The sequence below is a fragment of the Pseudophryne corroboree genome, chromosome 8 (assembly GCF_028390025.1).
Source record: "Pseudophryne corroboree isolate aPseCor3 chromosome 8, aPseCor3.hap2, whole genome shotgun sequence".
NCBI classification, from domain to species: domain Eukaryota; kingdom Metazoa; phylum Chordata; class Amphibia; order Anura; family Myobatrachidae; genus Pseudophryne; species Pseudophryne corroboree.
This window is the reverse complement of record NC_086451.1, coordinates 138,919,689-138,935,169: the sequence shown is the minus strand read 5'-3', so window position 1 is coordinate 138,935,169 and position 15,481 is coordinate 138,919,689.

The following is a 15,481-nucleotide window of genomic DNA, read 5'->3' as shown; positions in this document are numbered from 1 at the left end:
AGCCGAAAGTTCCATGGAATGGCCAGTGCGCCCACAAGTGCTGCCTGAGGATCCCTGGTCCTTGATCCGAAGACTGGAACTTTGTGATTGTGTCGAGACGCCATCAGGTCTACATCTGGTAGGCCCCACGTGTCCAGTGGGAGATGAAAGACTTCCGGATGAAGACTCCACTCTCTGGCATGTACATCCTGATGACTGAGGAAGTCCGCTTCCCAGTTTAGGACACCCAGAATGAACACTGCCTATATTGCTTGCAGATGGCGTTCCGCCCATCGAAGGATTTCTGACACTTCCAACATTGCCATGCGGCTTCAAGTGCCGCCTTGATGATTAAAGTATGCCACTGTGGTGGCGTTGTCTGACCGTACTTGAACAGGCCATTTCTGTACCAGAGGCAGGGCAAGAGTTAACGCATTGAACACCGCCCGCAGCTCCAGAATGTTTATTGGGAGGAGAGACTCCTCCTTGGTCCAACGACCCTGGAAAGAGTGTTGCTCCAACACCTTACCCCATCCTCGCAGACTGGCATTCGTTGTCAGCAGGACCCAGTTAGGGATCCAGAAGGGACGGCCCTTGCTCAATTTTGCTCAATTGCTGGTCCTGTAGCCACCAGGTCAGCGATTGACGAACCTCCGGAGTCAAAGTAATCATATGAGATTTGATCCAATGAGGTAGGCCGTTCCACTTGGAAAGAATTAACCTCTGCAGAGGGCGGGAATGAAATTGAGCGTACTCTACCATGTCGAATGCTGACACCATCAGGCAAAGTACTTGCATCACCGAGTGTATTGATACTCTGGGGTGACAAAGGAAGCATCTGATCCTGTGCTGAAGCTTCAGTACTTTCTCCAGAGACAGGAACAGGCATTGACTGTGTGTGTCCAGGAGTGTCCCGAAGTGCACCATGCTCTGAGCTGGGACCAGTGAGGATTTCTTCCAATTGATGAGCCACCCGTGGGCTTGTAGGAAGCTTGCCGTCAGTTGTAGATGACTGAGAAGGACATTGTGGGAGTTGATAGGATCAGCAAGTCGTCCAGATACGGCAGGATCCTGACTCCCTGGCGACGGAGATGTGCCATCATTACGGCCATGACCTTGGTGAAGATCCGAGGAGCCGTAGCCAGTCCAAATGGCAGAGCCTGGAAGTGGTAGTGTAGGTTGCCAATAACAAACCGCAGATACTGCAGATGTGACTTGGCAATAGGTATATGCAGGTATGCATCCTGAATATCCAGGGATACCATATAATTTCCGGGTTCCATCGCCAGTACAATTGAGCGCAGCGTCTCCATACGGAACTTGGACACTCTTACAAACTAGTATAGTGATTTGAGGTTGAGTATAGGCCGTAAGGACCCATTGGGTTTCGGGACTAGAAACAGGGTCAAGTAGTAACCACTGTCCCTTTGGGACAGAGGTATCGGCACTACCACTCCTGTATCCAGGAGAGAACTCACAACTTGCTGCAGAGCTTGCGCATTTAGTGGATCCAAAGGGATGACTGTGGTGTGATAAGGGGGTCGTGCCTAAGGGGTATACTTTTTCCTTTTCTATTCCCCTCCTTTTCTCTGTCTGATTCTATTGCTTGTATTATATTACTATATTTCATATCTTTGAAGCAAATGTATAATTTTCCTTTTATAAGCAAACCCGCAGAGGTTGCATCTAGACATATATATCTTTAAATCATTAGGAATATTCTGTTCATATAAGAATGCACGCCAGTCATATAGAATGTAAATCATAAGAATGTATTTCAACAAACAATTGCTACTCATAGAATTCACTTTTATCATTAAACAGTATTGGTCAAATACAATGCAAGTCACCATATAATAGTTTCACAGATTTAAACTTTATAAGAAAAGAACAGGATGAAAGAAGTGTGAATATGTATGTATGTACTGTATGTGTGTATTTATTACTGGGGAGATATTTACTCAAAGCACTCGGCTAAATCCTAGATTTATTGATATATATTGGACAATATATATCTTAAATCAATACCTTAGGGGAGTGGTTTTAGTATATGTATTTGTGTGTGTGTGTGGGGGAGGGGCAGCATGTGGCTGCATTGTCCACAGACCGCATGGGACAGAAGCTAGACTCCATTTTGGGAAAACTCCCATGATTCCAAAGTCTGTAACATATGGTTCAAAAGGGAATGCCAGCAGCCATTTTAGATTTGCAAGTCCAAACACATGGCATTCTTTGCTACACCATAATCACATAGCAGAAGCCATAAGACTCCACTATATTCCAACTTATATTACAATTCCAAGCAATCTAATCACCTTTCACAATTCCAAGCCAACTAATCACATTTCACAATTCCAAGCCAACTAATCACATTTCACAATTCCAAGCCAACTAATCACATTTCACAATTCCAAGCCAACACAGTATCTCAATAACCAGAGCATATGGTATGCTGGCTATGTTATATAATGTAGCCTGTAATTATATGCCAATCCCAGTCTGTACTACATTATGCTAACTTTTCAGGCCTAAAACCAACTAATTCCAGCCTTCCAGGACCAGCACCACATATCTCATGCTGTCCTTATGAGCCATCACAAAACCAGATCACCAGGTAACCACAAATATCAGCCTGCCATTGCCACAAGCACATGCTATATTTCAGCAAGATGCACTATATAAAACCACTACAATCTGTTATAAATCACCATCTACAAATGTATACCAGGAATGCTATGCTACAGATTGTCTACTGTTCCAATTAATTACAGATTTCATAGAGTATTATCACCAACACATAACAATCACATAATTGCACAAGTATCATTAACCTTAAAGTCAAATGTATTTACATATTTAACTATTCTATGCCAATCATTTCACAACTACTTTACCACAAACACATATTTAACTATTCTATGCTATTTATCTATGAGATGTTGTGTATGATACTTAGGCTTAGTAAGGAGATCAGTCCTGGTGATGAGCAAGCCATGCTTCTGAGAGCTTTGTAGCTGTGTGTAGCTACTGTACATCTGCCTCAGTGGTTTTGGGAGAGAGTGGGCTCTGATTTCAAGTGCTCAGGTATATTACCTGTGGGTGTGTCTTTCACAGCATGTGGGCTAGCTGTATCAGTGGGCTGAGCTGGGATTGTCTATTCAGCCAAGGCTACAGTGTAGGGATGTTAATTAGGCTTCAGGTTACAGAAGCCAATATTATCATTCCTTCTTTGTATCTCTAAAATGGATATATGGAATTACTCTGTAACATGGTGCAAAACTGGCAAGGGGGACGTCTCTTGAAAGAGACTGCGTACCAATGAGAGACAACTTCTCGCATCCATGAGTCTGAAGTGATCTTCAACCAGACCTGGGTGAACTGCAGAAGTCAGCCTCCCACCCTGGGGTCCCCCAGGGGGAGGCCCGCCCGTCATGCAGCAGGCATGTCTTTTTTAGAAGCAGGATGACGGGCCACCCAGGACTGCTTCATCTTGGGCTTAGTGGTTTTGGAAGTACAAGATTGTCTCGGGTATGCCTTACCTTTTGCTTTCCATTGAGGTCGAAAGGAACAAAAAGTGGTACCTTTTGCCTTCTATGCAGAAGGATTAGTATTTGGGAGAAAGGCAGTCTTGGAAACCGCCAGTCCAGACACAGTTTTATTTAGGTTTTCCCCAAACAATATGCCTCCCTTTTAAAGGGAGTACCTCCAAGGTCTTTTTGGAGTCCAGGTCCACCTTCCATTACCTCAACCACAGAATACGGCGAGCAAGGACAGACTTAGTCGACGCCTTGGCCACCAACACACCCGCCTTAGAGGACGCCTCTTGAATAAAATAAGAAGCGGTGGTGATGTGAGACAGGTATTGTCTGGCATTGTCAGATATATCCTCAGGAAGCTCTTCCTCTAATGCCTGAACACATGCTTCAATACCTTTAGCAGCCCAGGAGGCAGCAATAGTGGGTCTATGTATATCACCTGTCAGGGAATAAATAGCTTTCTCATACGTCCTAGAGGATGCTGGGGACGACATCAAGACCATGGGGTATAGACGGGATCCGCAGGAGACATGGGCACTCTAAAGACTTTTCATTGGGTGCGAACTGGCTCCTCCCTCTATGCCCCTCCTCCAGACCTCAGTTTTAGAAATGTGCCCAGGTCAACTGGATGCACTCTGAGGAGCTCTACTGAGTTTCTCTGAAAATACTTATGTTAGGTTTTTTATTTTCAGGGAGATCTGCTGGCATCAGACTCCCTGCTTCGTGGGACTGAGAGGGCAGAAGCAGAACCAACTTCCTCAGAGTTTCATGGCTCTGCTTCTGGCTGACAGGACACCATTAGCTCCTGAAGGGAACTGAATGCTAGCCGTGTCTAGATGCTCACTCCCACAGCACGCCGTCACCCCCCTCACATAGCCAGAAGTCAGGTGAGTAGAGCTTCTTCCTCAGGCAGCCAGCACACTACTCAGCGCAATTTTCTCTCACTCCTCAGGCTGCAGAGAACACGCTGGTCCTCTCCTCCACTTCTGACAAGTACAAAATAAGTCCCAGTGTGTCTGTTGGTGTGCTGTACACGTGTGAGGCATGTCTGAGGCAGGGAGTTCCTCCCCGGAGGAAGCCATTTTAGGGACACAGAGTTGTAATGTGGCGGTGCTACAGGCACACCAAGAGCCTGCATGGGTGAAAGAGATACGTGACAGTATGCATCTGATTAACCATAGATTAGATAAGTCTGAATCTAAGCCTGCATGCTGGAGAAAATCTGTGGAAGATGTGATTTTTCAGGATGCTGTTATTTCCTTATGCGGGCGGCCCCTCTGGGTCACAAAGAGACCATTTGCAAATGTTGTAAACACTGATACCGACACGGATTCTGACTCTTGTGTCGATGATAGTAAATCCAGAGAGATCATAAATTGGCGAAAAATATACAATATATGATTGTGGCTATAAGGGACGTTTTGGAGGTTACAGAAACCACTCCTGTACTTCAGGAGAAGGCGTATTTATGTAAGGAAAAGAAGTCCAAAGTCACGTTCCCGCCTTCACCCGAACAAAATCCTCTGTTTGAAGGGATGTGGGTGAATCCTGATAAAAGATTACGTATTCCCAAAAGGATTCACATAGCTTACCCTTTCCCGGCTGAGGACAGGAAAAGGTGGGAGTCACCCCCTGTGTTAGACAGTGCACTTTCCAGGTTGACAAAGAAGGTAATTCTCCCTGCTCCTGGCAGGGCTTCTCTTAAAGAGCCGGCAGACCGCAAAATGGAAACGACATTGAAATCCATTATTGTTACCAATGGTACACTGATTAGGCCCACTATTGCCTGCGCATGGGTGAGTCGCGCTATTGAAAAATGGTCAGAAAGCGTGTCATCAGAAATTGACACGATTGATAAAGATGAGATACTCCTTAAGTTAGGGAATATCAAGGACGCTGCCGCCTACATGCTGGAAGCAATGAAGGATATTGGACTCTTGAGTTCACAGGCCGCTACCACGGCAGTATCGGCTAGGCGGGAATTGTGGATTCGCCAGTGGAATGCGGATGCAGATTCCAAAAGAAACATGGAGGCTCTCCCATATAAAGGTGAGGCCTTATTTGGCGATGGCCTGGATGCATTAGTCTCGGCGGCTACCGCAGGTAAGTCGACATTTTTGCCCTCTGCGCCTGCACCGGCAAAAAAGACCTATCACTCGCAAATGCAGTCCTTTCGGCCCAATAAATACAAAAAGAGGTAGGGGAAGGGAAAGGGGAAAGAAGCCCACAGCGGCTCCAGGTTCCCAAGAGCAGAAGCCTACCCCTACTTCTGCCAAATCCCCAGCATGACGCTGGAGCTCCCTTGCGGGAGACCGCTCGGTTGGGGGCACGTCTCAGACTCTTCAGCCAGGATTGGATTCTGTCTGGCCTGGATCCCTGGGTGTTGCAAATAGTATCCCAGGGGTACAAGCTGGAATTTCAAGACATTCCCCCATGCCGATTTTTCAAATCGACCTTGCCAGTTTCTCCGTCAGAAAGAGCAGTAACAGCGGCAATCCAAAAATGATGTCAAGACCAGGTCATAGTCCTGGTACCGTTGTCACAAAAAGGGAGGGGTTTTTATTCAAGCCTCTTTGTGGTTCCGAAGCCGGACGGCTCGGTCAGACCGATCCTAAATCTAAAGGATCTGAATTGTTACCTAAAAAGGTTCAAGTTCAAGATGGAATCACTTCGGGCAGTGATTGTCAGTCTGGAGGAGGGGGACTACTTGGTGTCGGTGGACATAAAGGATGCTTACCTGCATGTTCCCATTTATCCTCCTCACCAGGCTTATTTTAGATTCGCGGTTCAGGATTGCCATTACCAATTCCAGACGTTACCGTTCGGTCTCTCCGCGGCGCCGAGGGTTTTCACCAAGGTGATGGCGGAGATAATGGTTCTCCTTCGTCAGAAAGGAGTCAATATAATTCCTTATCTGGACGACCTCCTGATAAAGGCGAGATCCAGGGAGCAGTTGTTACACAACATATCACTCTCTCTGTCAATACTCCAACAACACGGGTGGATCATAAATGACCCAAAGTCACAGTTGGAACCGACGACAAGGTTGTCTTTCCTCGGGATGATTCTGGACACAGAAGTTCAGAAAGTATTTCTTCCGCTGGAAAAGGCTCTGGAAATCCAGAAAATGGTAAAACAGATATTGAAACCATCAAGTGTGTCGATCCATCAGTGCATTCGGTTGTTAGGGAAGATGGTGGCGGCCTACGAGGCCATACAGTTTGGCAGGTTCCATGCCAGAGTATTCCAGTGGGACCTGTTGGACAAGTAGTTGGGTCACACCTATACAGGCACAGAAAGACAATCCTGTCGTCAAAAACCAGGATTTTGCTCCTGTAGTGGTTGCACAGCTCTCACCAGCTAGAGGGACACAGGTTCAGGATTCAGGACTGGGTCCTGGTAACCACGGATGCAAGTCTCCGAGGCTGGGGAGCAGTCTCTCAGGGAGAAAACTTCCAGGGACGTTGGTCACAACAGGAAGCCTGCCTTCACATAAACATTCTGGAGCTAAGAGCCTTTTACAACGGCCTTCAACAAGCGGTACATCTTCTTCAAGACCGTCCCGTGCAGATCCAGGCGGACAATGTAACAGCAGTCGCATACATAAACAGGCAGGGCGGAACGAAAAGCAGAGCGGCAATGGCAGAGGCGACAAAAATCCTCCGCTGGGCAGAAAAACATCTACAAGCTCTGTCGGCAATATTCATTCCGGGAGTAGACAACTGGGAAGCAAACTTCCCCAGCAGACACGATCTCCATCCAGGAGAGTGGGGCCTCCACCAAGAAGTCTTCGCAGAGGTGACAAGTCTTTGGGGAGTTCCTCAAATAGACATGATGGCATCTCATCTCAACAAGAAGCTTCAGAGATACTGTTCCAGGTTGAGAGACCCTCAAGCAGTAGCAGTGGATACACTGGTGACCCAGTGTATGTCTTCACTCCACTTCCGCTGATCCCAAAAGTACTCAGGATCATAAGAAAAACAAGGGTTCGAGCAATCTTCATTGCCCCAGACTGGCCAAGGAGGGCTTGATACCCAGATCGTCAGCAGTTGTTCATAGAAGATCCTCAACCTCTTCCTCCTCGAGAGGACCTGCTGCAGCAGGGGCCGTGCGTGTACCAAGATTTACCGTTACTACGTTTGACGGCATGGCTGTTGAGCGCCGTATCCTAGCCAGGAAGGGTATTCCCGAGGAGGTCATCCCCACCCTTATTCAGGCCAGAAAGGGAGTAACGTCGAAACTTTACCACCATATTTGGAAGAAATATGTGTCTTGGTGTGAATCCAAGAAGGCTCCTATGGTAGAGTTTGAGTTGGGACGTTTTCTCCATTTTTTGCAGGATGGTGTGGAGGCGGGCCTCCGATTGGGATCAGTCAAGGTCCAGATTTTGGCCTTGTCAGTGTTCTTCCAGAAACAATTGGCCTCTCTTCCACGGGTTCAGACCTTTGTGAAAGGGGTTCTGCACATCCAGTCTCCATTCGTGCCTCCAGTGGCACCATGGGGTCTTAACGTGGTATTGCAGTTCCTTCAATCGGATTGGTTTGAGCCTCTACAAAAGATAGAGTTGAAGTTTCTCACTTGGAAAGTGGTGATGCTTTTGGTTTTGGTATCCGCAAGGCGGGTGTCTGAATTGGGGGCCTTGTCTCACAAGAGCCCTTACCTGATCTTCCATGAAGATAGGGCAGAGTTGAGGACTCGTCAACATTTTCTTCCAAAGGTGGTTTCATCTTTCCACATAAACCAACCTATTGTAGTGCCAGTAGTTAGTGACACATTCACTGATTCAAAATCTCTAGATGTGGTTAGAGCTTTGAAAATCTATGTTGCTAGAACGGCTCGTATACGGTAAACAGAGGCTCTGTTTGTCCTGTATGCTCACAACAAGATTGGCTGTCCTGCTTCCAAGCAGACTATTGCACGCTGGATTAGAAATACGATTCAGCAAGCTCATACTACGGCTGGATTGCCGCTACCGACGTCGGTAAAGGCCCACTCCACTAGGAAGGTGGGCTCATCCTGGGCAGCTGCCTGGGGGATCTCGGGATTACAACTTTGCCAAGCAGCTACTTGGTCAGGGTCAAACACATTTGCTAAGTTCTACAAGTTTGACACCTTGGCCGATGAGGACCTCAAGTTTGGTCAAACGGTGCTGCAGGGTCATCCGCACTCTCCCGCCCGTACTGGTGCTTTGGTATAGACCCCATGGTCTTGATGTCGTCCCCAGCATCCTCTAGAACGTATGAGAAAATAGGATTTTGATAACCTACCGGTAAATCCTTTTTTCCTAGTCTGTAGAGGATGCTGGGCGCCCGTCCCAGTGCGTACTTTACCTGCAGTTTAGTTATTAGAGTTACACAGGTTTTGTTTTCTTGGTTTCAGCATGTTGCTGCAATTGGTTCATGCCTGTTGGCGTGTGTTATGTTGAATGCCATGTGTGCGGCATGGTTGAGTGTGTGAGTTGGTAGATATCTCCCCACTAGTTAGTAATTCCTTTCCTCGAAATGTCAGTCTCCCTGGGCACAGTTCCTACAACTGAGGTCTGGAGGAGGGGCATAGAGGGAGGAGCCAGTTCTCACCCAATGAAAAGTCTTTAGAGTGCCCATGTCTCCTGCGGATCCCGTCTATACCTGGTCTTGATGTCATCCCCAGCATCCTCTACGGACTAGGAGAAAAGGATTTACCGGTAGGTTATCAAAATCCTATTTTCAGGCATCCTTCCATACGCTTATCTGTCGGTTCTTTCAGTGAAGTGACAGTGGTGATCGGCACAGTTGATGACACCACTAGGCGGGTGACATGACAATCCACCGGCGGTGAATTTTCACACTTGTTACATAACTCTGCAGGAAGAGGGTAGCGAGCTGAGGCCCGTTTAGAGAGAGGGAATTTCTTCCCTGGATTAGACCAGGGTTGATGCCTGATGTCAACCAAATGGTCAGAATAGGGTAACAGATTTTTAGCCACCTTCTGCAGTTTAAGCATGTCAGTTTTCTTGGTGACAGTAGTGGGTTCCTCATCATCAGTGATTTGTAGGATTTGCTTAATAGCAACCACTAGAGGAGGGACGTCAAATTGCATTGTAGAATCCTCATCAAAAACGCCTGATTCTGTGTCTGACAGGACCGTATGCCCCCCCTCTTCAGATGAAACATCAGAGAGATTTGTGGATTGTGATGAGGAAGCACTCCGCTTAGATGACCTAGAGACATGGGAGTAGCCAGAGGTAGATTCTTGTCTGACCAAGGAATGAGTCAACTGCTGCAACTGGTTAAATAAGTTTTCCGTCCAAGGCGGATTAACCATAGGGACTATTTGAGACTGTAATAGTACAGGTGGTCCCATAGGGGGCGTTAGGTGTTCCACTAGATTACCCAGTAGGCTTGAGAATGCGGCCCTGGGTGGCTCCTGATTGGATACAGGAGTTGCGGACTGACTGGAGGGTGTATGACACATGGTACACAGACCATCATACACAGCTTTCCCCTCTGGCAAATCTTTGGCACATGCTTCTGCATGATGCAGGAGCGTCAACAGATTTACTGCCCTTTCTGTTAGACATTGTACACAAATGCAACAGAGAGCGGATTAGTACGATGAAGCCAGACAGAGTAAAATACCTCGCAAATAAATCCGGTATTATGTGACTGAGTACACAGTAGAATACACTGAATAGGTAAATACTGTGACGCACTATATAAATGCAGCTGACGCACCTTGGGCCTAATTCAGACCTGATCGTAGATGTGCTAAATTTAGCACATCTTAGATCAGCTTCTCTGATATGCGGGGGGACACCCAGCACAGGGCTAGTCCACCCCTCACGTCAGGCCCTGCCCCGCCGAACAAGTCTTAAAGCATCGCACAGCAGCAATGCTTTAGTACTTGAAGAGTAGCTCCACACCAGCACAGCTCCTGCGCACTGGCAGGGAGCTACTCGTTACTGTGAGGGTCGCAGTGACTGCATGTGACGTCACACAGACGCTGCTGCCTGCCCCGCCAATGGTCCGGACACGCCTGCATTGCCCATACCGCACTGTCAGCCAGCCCCCTCTCGCCCAGCGACTGCCTCTGCTGTCAATCAGGCAGAGGCGATCGCAGGGCTGAGATAGCCATTGGCTGTCTGGCATGCACCGGCGCATGTGCAGTTCAGACCTGAAAACGCACAGCACCGATTAGGTCTGAATTAGGCCCCTAGTCCCTTAGGGTACAAAATATAGTGATAGATCTCCGGGAAACACTGGAAGTGAAACCTCACAGCAGATACAGGCACACACAGTCACATTAGCAATGCAGATAATTATTAGTATGACAATAAAACTGCACTGAGCTAATACATATATATATATATATATATATATATATATATATAACACAGCATGTTTCTAGACTGGTGGTATATATCAGAATACTCGTACAATATATACTGTGTTTGGTACACTTTTTCTTAACTAATGCTGTCTGTATAAAGACATGTAGAATACTCAAGTGTTTGTAAAGTCAGGCGGCTTTACAAGGGAGACCTTGCCCTGCAGTCCCAGAGACTAGCTGCAGCTATACTTCTAAAATGGTGCCCAGCGTCTCAGTCAGAGAGTGCGGGAGAGTGAGAGGAAGCTCCAGGGCGGGAAAGTCTGCAGTAGATGTCGCCCTGGGCCGGGGAGAGGCTACAGGTCAAGCGCTGACTCCCCTACGCTGGACCTCACCACCGGTACTACAGAGACTTATCAATAGTGGCAAATAGTACACTCGACCTGTACTCCATTGCCCTGGTGAGTATAGTGGGGTCCCTGCCCGGTGACAGTGTCCACGCCAGCGTCGCAGTCCATCTCCCTAGACTACGATCAGAAACACGATTTAGTGGCGGGTCCCGCCTGGGGGACCCTTTAACCTCCTCCCATAGCAGCCACATGAAGCAGGAGTTTCTGCGACCGTTGTGCCTAAAGCTGGAGCATCTCCACCGCAAGTACTCGGGAACTGAGCCGCGGGAGTATGCGAGGCCGCTTGGGAGGTGATGGAGCTGCAGCGCTGAAGTGTCAAAATGACATACAGCGCTGACAGACGAGTTTTGAAGAAATTTTCTGTCAGAAAAAGCTTTTCCAGTGCAGCCCTCCTGTTGGGTGACCTGCTGCTACAGGTACCAACTTGAAACTGAGCTCACAGTCACTGGAGGCGGGGTTACAGAGGAGGACCCAATGCATCCTGGGACAGCCTAAAGCTTTATCCCGTTTGTGCCTCTGGATCAAGATCCACTCTACACCCCCAATGTTTTCCTGTGGAACACAGTGTACCCCGCTGCAGAAACAGAAATTTCAAGGCATGCGTCTTCTGAAATGCAAGTAGAGTGAACACTTGAAGTGAATCATTAGTATCGGCACTCAAAACCCACCCTGTGCCTGTCTGCCACTGGCTACACCTCACCCCCTTCCATCCTCCCCATGGGTGTCCCTCAGGATTCTGTCCTTGGCCCTGTACACCTCTTCCCTGGGTGCACTCATAAGCTCCTTCAGTCTTCAATACAGCCTTCAGTATCACCTCTTTGCTGACGATACGCAACTATATCTCTCCTCTACTGACCTTTACCCCTCTGTACTCTCTGGGGTATCCAGCTGCCTCTCTGCCATCTTCTCCTGGATACCTGAGAGCTCCCTGAAGCTCAACATGGACAAAACTGAGTTTATCATCTTTCCCCCAATATTCTCTATCACTGTTGACAACACCATAATTTCCCCGTTCCCAACTCCGCAGCTTGAGCATCACTTTTGACTCCTCCCTCACCTTCACCCTCCATATCTAATCTCTGACTCAATCCTGTCAGTTGCAGCTACGCAATATCACTCGCATCTGGCCGTTCCTCTCCCAGAGTGTGACTAAACTTATTATTCACTCACTGGTCATCTCATGGCTCAACTATTGCAACATTCTCTTCACTAGCCTCCCACGCTACCATCACGCTCCACTCTGATCTGTTCTCAACTCCACATCTAAACTTATCTTGCTCTCCTGCCACTCCACATCTGCCACTCTGCTTCAACAAAACCTGCACTGGTTCCCATTCCCCTACTGTGCACTCTTCAAACTCCTGACCCTCAAATATAAGGCCCTCTCTAAGTCCAATGCATCTCCAACCTCATCTTCCTATATACTCCCTCCTGCCCTCTCCATCGGCCAATGACAGCCCCCTCTCCTCTACCCTGGTCCCTGTATCCCATGCACAAATGCAAGATTTTGCACGCACTGCCCCCCTTCACTGGAATGAGCTCCCTCTCTCTATTAGACTCTTCCCAACCTTGCAAAGCTTCAAACAGACACTGAAAGCCCACCTACACCTTTCCTATATCCTGTCATGCATGGCACGGCTTGGCATACCATAGACTCAGAGGTTTAGCCATGCTTTGTGATTTTTCTTAATTAGTTTCTTTAAAATGCTACTTTAAACATATTCCATTATGATAAACAACATTTTTTAAATCCTTCCACTCGCTACTTCGTAGAAAAAGCTTAGCAGTGCTATGCATGGCATGCCAAACTGAGCAAAATAGAAAAGGAGTTAAGAGGACATATCTTATCGCTTATACATGTTAGATCACAGTAGAACCCCTTATACATGTTACATCACAGTAAAGACCCTTATACACATTATACCAGGTAGCGTCCCTACACCTCACTCCTCCTCCTCATTCCTCCATCTTATCATTTCCCCCTTACCACTCCACCAGGTGTAGTGCCAGTGAGCAGAGTGTGTGTAAGCTTGGGGGGGGGGGGGGGGGGGGGGGGGGGGCGTGTGTGTGTGTGTGTGTGTGTGTGTGTGTGTGTGTGTGTGTGTGTGTGTGTGTGTGTGTGTGTGTGTGTGACACCCCAGAAAACCATTATCAGTAGGATTACAGCAGCAGGGAACTGCCAGAGAGAGAGAGAGAGTGTGAGAGGCCACAGAGTGCGAGAGAGGTACAGTGAGTGAGCTGTCAGAGAGAGAGAGTATGTGAGTGTGTGAGCACCCCACTGAGCAACTTTGCTGTTGCTTACATGACTTCTGCTGAGACTGGCAGAGGCAGCAGCAGCCAGCTCCTGCACTACAGTCCCCGTAAGTCACTCCTCCTCAGACACTGCAGGAGAGGAGGGGGTGGAGCACATGAGGGGGCAGGGCCGGCTCAACCATTAGGCAGCTCTAGGCAGCTCAGTCCACAAAACAAAAGAATCTCTTTCAGTCATACCTACCAACATGACCTGTTCCAGGAGGGTCAAAAGGTTCTGTTCCTGCACTTCCCTTTTAATTTATGATTGCCATCACCTGTGCTGAAACACCTTTCTTATCAATTAACTAATTCAACACAGGTAATGGCAATAATAAATTAATAGGAAAGTCCAGGAACAGAGCATTTTTTCCCTCCTGGAATCGGTCATGTTGGGAAGTATGCTTTCAGTCTCTATCGTCACAACTGATGACCAGGGCAGAAGCTACCAAGGTGTCAAGCCTCTGGAACTCTCCCAACCCCCAGAACTGCACTCTCACCTGTTGGTGCGGCACAGTCAGCAGCAGTGGTGGCCGCCCCTTCACTTCCTACAGTCCCCTCCTCTCCTCCAAATGCCAATGTGTCCCTGGTGGCACTCACAGTTCTGCCCCCTAGACAATACAAGAAGCTACTGGCATGCTGCTGCTGAATGGAGCCTGTAAGGTATATCTGTTGGGGGGGGGGGTGATTGTGTGTGTGCCAATGCGTGCTGACAGAGTGTGTGTATGTAGGGGGGCGTTATTGAGGGCCGGCAGGGTTAGTATGTATGTAGGGATGGTTTAAGGAGTGTGTGTGTGTGTGTGTGTGTGTGTGTGTGTGTGTGTGTGTGTGTGTGTGTGTGTGTGTGCAGGGGTGTATCTACACATTGGCCAGGATGGCACTCGCCAGGGGCGCCAGGCAAGTAGGGGGCGCCGCCTGACGGTGCCACCCGCGGCCAAAGGGTAGAAAAGTAGTACTATCAGACTGTACCTGGTAAGAGTCTGTTACTGCTGGAGCGGCGCCGGTGTCCGGCAGCACAGCACTTGTACTCATACTCAATATAAACTACAGCTCCTAGCAGCCCTTATTGCTGGGAGTTCCCGGCAGCAAGGGCTGCTGGGAACTGTAGTTTATTTTGAGTCCGATTACAAGTGCTGTGCTGCCGGACACTAGTCTGATCACTAGTGCAGTGCGGTGCTGATGGACACGCCGGCAGTAACAGACTCTCACCAGGTACACAGCAATTGTTATACAGCACAGTGCTATAGATCTATTTGTTGTTGAAGATAATAATAAAGTGTCAGTGTTTGGGAGAAGGGACTGTAGTACCTGGAAAACTACATGATTTTCCTGCATGTTAGATGTAAGTAGTAAGTAAGCGAAAACTTTTAACTTGTTGAGTGCAATAAAGAAAATACAAATCTTACCTATTTCAAGGCCAGGTTCTAGGTTCAGATAATTGTATAATTGATCATTTTATCTTGGAAGTGATGGCACCCTGATGTTTCTTCTAACAGGAAGCACTTCTACCATCCAACTAATGGTGTTTGGTTAATGGCTGGGTCCATTTGAGGCTCATCTCACAGCATCTCATTAGCATTTCATTCGGGATGCAGTCAAGATGTCGACATTTGGCATCCCGGCGGGCGGAAAGCTGACGCCAGCATCCAAAAACTGCTTGGAATGCTGATGCTGGCATCCCAACATAGATAGTGATACAGAATGCCAAAATCCGGATCGCGTTGGTGCCAAAGTCTCCACTGGCAAGCCATGTGGGAGGGTTAGTGCTAGGCTGCGAGGGTGGTAGGGATAGGGTTAGGGTTAGTCTGCAGGGAGGGAGATTAGGAAGGGTGGGTTAGGGTTAGGCACCACTGAAGAGGCTGGGGGGGGGGGAGGCGGGTTAGGGTCAGGCTTTGGGAAGGGTGGATTAGGGAGGAGGGATGGTGTAACGTAAATATGAGACACTACTGTGCGGTGTAATGT